A 7,742-nucleotide genomic window follows, 5' to 3' on the forward strand; every position below is an offset into this window, starting at 1 on the left:
TCATCCTAAAATAACAGAGACTACAAAAGGGTGCTAATAAAAATCACATTTGTGCTTTGAAACCATCTCTTTGTTATAAAAGGAGACAAGATTGTGATAAGGAGAACTGTTAGGAAGTTTTTAGAATAATATGGTCCAGTAAGTGCCCTGGATGAGGGTAGTGCTAACAGGAATGAGAGTTGTGGATGAATGTGAGTGATATGAATGAGTTAAAACCAAAAGGACGTACTTACTGAATGTGTGTTTAGTTTTGCATATATCGAAGCTTAAGGCAGAGTGACCAGTCCACTCTGGTTTATGCCTGTTAACTTAGTGTAATTATTAAGCAGAACACCCTGGTTTGCAAGTTTGAAGTAAGACCTCCACTAGAGAAGCTGATGGGCCGTTGAATAGTACTTCTTAACCTCTGCAACAAGATCAAAGCTGGAGATGGAGATTCAGGAATCATCAGCTTTTAGATAGTTATTATAGCCATGTGATGGGATGAGAAAGAGAGATGGTAGTGAAAAGAGGTACCCTGAGGAACACCCAGTTTTAAAAGACAAGCAATAAAGAGGAGCTGTGAACCAGAGTTTGTCTACTAACTGCAAACAACCCATGATGTATATGTGTCATTGCTCAAAGTGTTGTCCAAAGTGCACAGTTTACATCAAATGTGTTTCCATTGCTCTAATTCTGATGGTTTACTTTTTAATAAATCTATGAAACTGCTCAGAAACAGCTTAGCATGGTAAACTGGACTTTTGTATCAGGCAGATGCTAATCCTGGCTGTAACAATTATTAGCCATATGACTTTGGGCAAATAATTTAATCTCTTTGATTCTTAATTTTCTCATGTATATAATGAAAATGATAATATTCACCTGAAGTTTTTTGTGTATAGATGGAGTAATGTATTTAAAACGTTTGATACCTAACATTTTTAAAAGATAATAATTTTTATTATCATGTTAGCATTGCTATTAGTGTTAAATATTAGAGGTACTTTTCTTCAAAGCAATTAAGCTATACATGTGGTTGCTAGAAAATGCCTTCTCTTCAGACGATACTGGACTACTTATTCCTTCTGGGCTCTATTTTGTTCTCTGTTGGATTGAGTGGTTGGTTGTTTGAAAGCTTGGCAGGGAGGGGGACTGTGGTTAATCCCTCTTCTCCTTTCTCAACAATGCTTGTAAAAATTTTATCCATCCTTTAAGGTCTATATCAAATAATTTTCCATGGCTGTATCTCTGATTACTCCCTAATTAGAGAAGAATGCTCTCACTTTTGGCGACCTATAACACCTTTTAGATTTTTTTCTCTTGGTACTTTTCATTTGACCTTACATCACAGTCATTTGCAAGCTTAGGCAGTTCTTCCTGAATAGTTGACTTCTTGTATTCAAGGACTCACCTTCACGACTCCTGCAGTGCCTGGCACAATGTCTGGCACAAGGCAGAACCTTTATAAGTAGAAATTGAGGGGCACTGAATCAGATTTTTGCAGTCAGGATTTATGCACTCACCGTCCTCACTCACTCATTTGACGTATATGAATGACACATCTCTCATACCCTTCTATCCAGAGATCACTGCTGAGATGTTTACATTCATATTTTCTCTGATAGTCAGGGTCTAGAGGCCCTGAGATAGATATGAGAAGAGGACAGTACCTAGGATCATGGTTAGGTGAAGATCCTCATGGAAGATGACGAGTCTGTTTGCAAGCCATAACGCTTAAAAACACACTCCATAGAGCGAGCACATATAAGCCAAATTCTAGCAGGAAGAATGTTTTCAAAGTCCTCCAGTCCAACAGAGTCTTCTTGTCACCTAAGATTTAATTACATGTAGCCCAATACTGATGCCGCCTACAGAAAGCCACTAGAATTACCACCACCACCCTCTCCAGATTTCTAAGAATTAAGGAGTAGGGAAGGACTACTTGCATTTATCCTGGGCACCTCTAGCTCTTATTTTCTTGTCCTGCTGGGTTCTCTTTACCTGTGCTTTATCTTCTCTCCTACATATGCTATCTCTTGTCCTGAACCTTATGTTGGATACCACTCTGTCGCTTTTGTAAAGAACCCCCCAACACAAGTGTGTATCAAGATATTTGAAATCAAACATGAAAAGTCCTTTTCAGGTTGTCGCAATACCACCTGACATCTCATGTAGAGTGCTGACCAACCCCTTCCTTTCCTGGTTTCTCTTCCCTCTTCCTTTCTTATCTTTTCTCAGCTGGCCTCAGCCCCTCCCCTCCTCTTCCTATTACTGTTTTCAGGCAGAGAAAACCATCTCTCCCTTTGTTTAACGTGAGCCTATCTAAATCATACTCCAGGGCAGAAGTCACTTTTCACATTTGCTGGCCTCCAAAAGTTATCGACGTATTTTGCAAAGGAAGGAAGGAAGTAAAGAAGAAAGGAAGGGAGGGAGGGAGGGAGGAAGGAAGAGGGAACAGTTTTCCTTCATCAAAGGGATTTTGCCTCTTTGGGCAGGGGGAGGCATTTTTTCCTCTCATCCACACCAGGAACAGAATGAGAGGGATCAGAGTCAGAGAAGACAACAACCTGCCTGCCAAACTTGAAAAGACAGAGTGCCTCAAAGTCAACAAGGTGAAGTAAAACATCAATATAAGTCAAGCAGAGATACAGCAAAGTAAGTCAGGGGCCAATCGTAAATTAATGTCACAAAAATCTATGTTCTGTTTACATCATCTCTCCTTATATGGGTGGACTGCTCCTGCTAGCTTAAGCAAGGGTCCTTAAAACAGCAGAACTGGTCCACATACCCAAATAGATTATAAACTATTTCAGGGAAACATACTTTGAGAGCATCTCCCAAAAGTCCTAGAACAATAAATTACACAGAAAAAAAAGCACTTTCTAAATACTTTGTTGTAATGACATATACTTTCTCTGATGAGGAAATACTTACACGACTCCCCTCTTCCCAGGTGCTATAGTCAAGGCAGAATATGAGAAATAACAAAGGGGTTCTCTGGCCTTATGCCATCATCAGCATAACTGCTGGACACTCCCTTTCCTTAGCAAGGTCGAGAGATGGCTGATCCTCATAGGAGATTCAGAAAAATCCCCTACATGGTCCAGAGGTTTCACACACTCTTATGGACTGAATGTTTGTGTCCATATGTTGAAGGCCTAACCCCCAGTGTGATGGTATTTGGAGACTGGGCCTTTGGCAAGTAATTAGGCATAGATGAGGTCATGAGCAAGGGGCCCCAGGATGGAATTAGTGTCCTTATAAGAAGAGACACCAGAGAGCACTCTTGCGTTTGTGTTCTCTCTCTCTCTCTCTCTCTCTCATCTGTGAGGACACAGTGAGAAGGTGGCCATCTGCAAGCCACCTAGTGAACACTCGCCTGAAACTGAACCCTACTAGATACTTATCTTGGACTTTCCAGCATCCAGAACTAAGAGAAAAATAAATTTCTGTTGTTTAAGCCACCGAGTCTACAGTATTTTGTTATGGCAGCCCAAGCTCACTAAAGCACACACACACACTCGCACACCTGTAAACATGCATTATTTTCATGAGAAATATATAGAATAAAAAATAGAATTATTATCTATTGTTCTTAATAGATAATTATGTTCTGCACCCCAGAACATAAACTACCTCATTCTAAACAGGTTCTGTTTATTTAGAGAAATGTGGCTTGCTTTTGATGTTCCTGAAAAAGAATGAGAACATATGTGCTCTCCAGTATTCTGTGGGAGGAAAGAAATTTGTGAGTGGATTGTGCTGTGGCCTCACAATTTCTGTCATGAGAAAGGTAATAAAATGGGTCAGAGCACATCTCCATTCCCATCCTCAATACCTCATAATCGTTCTTGCACTGAATCAGTTTTACCTCAAGCAATGCGTCTGTCGTTCACCCCATCACAAAGTTAGGGAGGCCAGCTCTCTTGTCCAAGACGGTTCTGAACATCGTTCTGAACGTAGAAGAGCCGATCCTTCAGCACTGGGAAGAAGCAGTGGAGTGAATATCTGAATATGGCTGCGGAGTTCTACATTTTTTTCCTTGTTGCAATTTACAATAAAAAAGAAATCAAGGGAGCGTCTTTCCCACAGTGCAGAGGCATTCTTAGTTTGGGCACACATTCTTCTTACCAGCTGCTGGAGCTAACTCTGCACTCTGCTCCCTTACAACTTCTGCTTCAGTGCCCTAGAGCTGAGCCCAATGACATGGGCTAAACTTATCTGAAATTTTAGGGTGTTCATCTGCCTTGTTGATGCCCCTTCCATCACTGGAAGATGTTTGTGACTCCTGATACTCAACTGTGTGGCTTCTCAAATCATCAACCGAATTATTCCATCTGAGGTGGGTGAGGATCCAGCCCACCCAAAGAGGATGGACTTCCTCTGTCTGTCACTTACAACACCCTCAGTGGTCCTACTCTTTATTCTCCATTCATAGTGCTCCTTAATTCAATTCTTCTCTTGAGATTCTTTTTTTTTTTTTGCGGTACGCGGGCCTCTCACTCTTGTGGCCTCTCCCGTTGTGGAGCACAGGCTCCGGATGCTCAGGCTCAGTGGCCATGGCTCACGGGCCCAGCCGTTCCGTGGCATGTGGGATCCTCCCAGACCAGGGCACGAACCCGTGTCCCCTGCATTGGCAGGCGGACTCTCAACCATTGCGCCACCAGGGAAGCCCTTCTCTTGAGATTCTTAAGTTCAGCTTTTTTAAGAAACCAGTTCCTAGAGTCCAGGTATCAACTGAATGAATGAAGAAATTTGCAACAAACTGAACTGAGTGAGACCTGGGAGGAGATAAAGAATAAATATTCTAAAAGTGATCTGTTCATTTGATGCAGCATTTTTCAGAAATTGTCCAAGTAATTGCTTATAGTCTAGTGCTGAAGAAATTACACAAGTTTCACACGAATTAAATAAAATGGAAAAAAATGGTTATTAATCCACATATATATCAACCATCATATGTAACATTTTATGGATATAAAAATTTTCATTAGTCAGAAAAAGATCTTACCCTTCCCAAAAGATAGATCTCAAAGTGCTAAAGCACTTTGTTTGGTGTCATGCAAATATTCATGTATTTATTCAACAGTTACTCACATAAGAGAGATAATTAGGATACTTTTGGATTAGTTGGACTGATGCAAAAGTGACACCATCATATGGAACATTACCAGGTCTATCAGTTTTAAATATGCAGTTCTTGATTATTTTAATTTGAGGGAATTTTCATTATTTAACATTTTACAAATAAAATGTATCACTATTATTATATTAAAACATAAACTTTCATGATTCAAATTAACATAAAGTTCAATTTACTATATCTACTATTTTGGAAGCCCAGGAAATTGCTGTAAGTCAGGATTCTGTGATTTGTAGCTTAGAATATTTACACCCCATAGCATGTCAATTTATTCATGTAATTTTTATTGAATATCCATTATATATCAGGTTATGCTTAGTGCATGGACTTCTAATTCATGGTCCCCTCTGGTGAGAAACAATATCTAGTTGAAGAGAGAGACATATAAATGAATTGATACTATTAAATGGGCCTGCTCCCCGGAGTCAGAACCATGTGTGTTTAAATTCCAGCTCTAGGACTCAGATTTCACATATTTAAAATGGATATAAAATCTACTGTGATTATAATAAAATATAAATCCTGTAGTAAGTCAAGTTCAAAGAATGAATGGGGCATCAGAGAAGGAAATAACTAACTCTATGCAGGGAAATTTCCTCAAAGAAGGTGACCTTTGAGTTGAATTAAGTGGATAAACAAGAGAGGGAAAGACATACCAGGTAAAAGGGAAAAGCATGCATGAAAAAGCATGGTGTGTTCATGAATACTATGAAGTGGAAACTGATTAGAGTATCAAAGGAAAGGTGAAAAAAATATTGAAACGATAGTGAGTCACTTAATAAAGTGACTAAGAGGAACAAGAAGAGTTGTTAGATGAGACGATAAGGTAGAAATGATGTGATTCATGTGTAATTCCCATATATCCAACACATCAGTTATAAAACAGCAGTCTTATCACACTCTCAGCTGCCCCTTCATAAACCAAATCTCTAAAATGTTAACAATAGTAATAAAAATAACTGAGCTCATGTTGTTCAACTCTGGAAGGCTCCCTTCACATTTTATTCTATGGTAATGATGTCCTCTGGACTTATGCAGTACCAGCATGTGTCTATGTGAAGTATACTAATTTATTAATTAAGATTTAGAATAATGAGTAGAGAAGTGATACTTACATACTTCCTCATTGTCTGCTCAGTGAACATGAAGATTCTTCCTAATGTCCTGGCACCATATCTTCCTGTTCAGGTCCAGGTACCACCTCTGTTTTGGTACTATCTTCTGTATCGTCAAAGGCATCTTCTTTCTGGCTAATTTTACATCTACCATCTCAACAAAAAAGGTAAAAATGTTGTTATTTCTCATGATGTGATGGCTCCTTGGAGCTTATTTGCATTGAAACAAATAAATCCTCTTGCCACTATAGTTCTCGATTCATTTCTTTAATTTAATCTGGTTACATCGTTATTCATGATGATTTAGCATCCAGCATATCACCATGAATTCTGGCTTCCAATGACTCTCTTAAATGTTATTATTGTGCTTCACTGCCGATAACCACAAAGGCAAGTCTCTGGTTATCTTAAACTCACCATTACAACTTTCTTAGCGTACATATAGATCAACACATCTTCCAACCATGTTTTTTCCTGAACTCTTAGATCATAATCACTGCATTTTTAGAATGTGATCTCTTTCAATGTTAACTGCACTCCTGGCTTCCACACACAACTGTCAACTGGGAGGATGGGTGAGAGACCTGGCGTGAAGCAAGGAGAGTGATCCTATCCTTGCAAGGGGTGTTTGGCAGGGCTCAAGACCAACCCAGGGGAGCACAATGTAACCACGGTGATGAAGGCAAGAGAGGATGTTGACTGGCAGGGTCCAGGGGCATTATGGAGGAATGATCTCCAAAGCCCTTGGAAGAGATAAATATATCCAGCCCTAAAGACTATAGGAGGCTTTATGTGGAGATTGTGGAGGAATTGGAGTGACCACCCTGGGTGCCAGCATCAGGGAGCACATTGAATAAAGGACACCTGCCAGACCCCTGCCACCTTTGTGTACTGTAAACAGAGGCTGCCCTATGGGGACACAAACAACAAAGAGCTGCTGGATGGGACCACACATGCAGCTCAAGCCTAAGGGTCAGTTAACAGCCCAGACCCCAAACTCCTCTTGTGGCCAATGTGAGTCACACAAAACTCATCAGTCATAACCTTACTTAAGTGGGTAGAGGGGGAATGGAGTTGACCTAAGTAACGCTGGCAAATGATATTTTGACTGGAAATTGCGCTTGCCCGGCCAACCTCTCAGAACCAGAGAGGGCCTTGGGCTCCTGGATCACTCTTAGACTCAAGTGTCTGAATTCCCCTCAGGAATCTGATTGACCCTGTGTGCAGCGGGGAAGCAAGGCTCTTGGAGTTCTGCATTCTGGAGAGTCTTTCTCCAAAATTTTCAAGTCCGCTTTCAGTGCCTGGGCTGCAATGCCATCCAGACAGGGCATGTAGATCCTGGTCCCATGTGGATCCAGTTCTGTGTAAATGTCTTAATCAAAATTTTCAAGGTCTGACTCCAGGATTTTCCAGGAGCCCACCATCTCCATTTCTCCCCTTAAAGGCTCTCTTTGAGCTTTCTGATGATAGCAACAGATGTGGAAAAACATTTGATACAATCA

The sequence above is a fragment of the Grampus griseus genome (assembly GCF_964374135.1).
Source record: "Grampus griseus genome assembly, chromosome: 4".
NCBI lineage: Eukaryota > Metazoa > Chordata > Mammalia > Artiodactyla > Delphinidae > Grampus > Grampus griseus.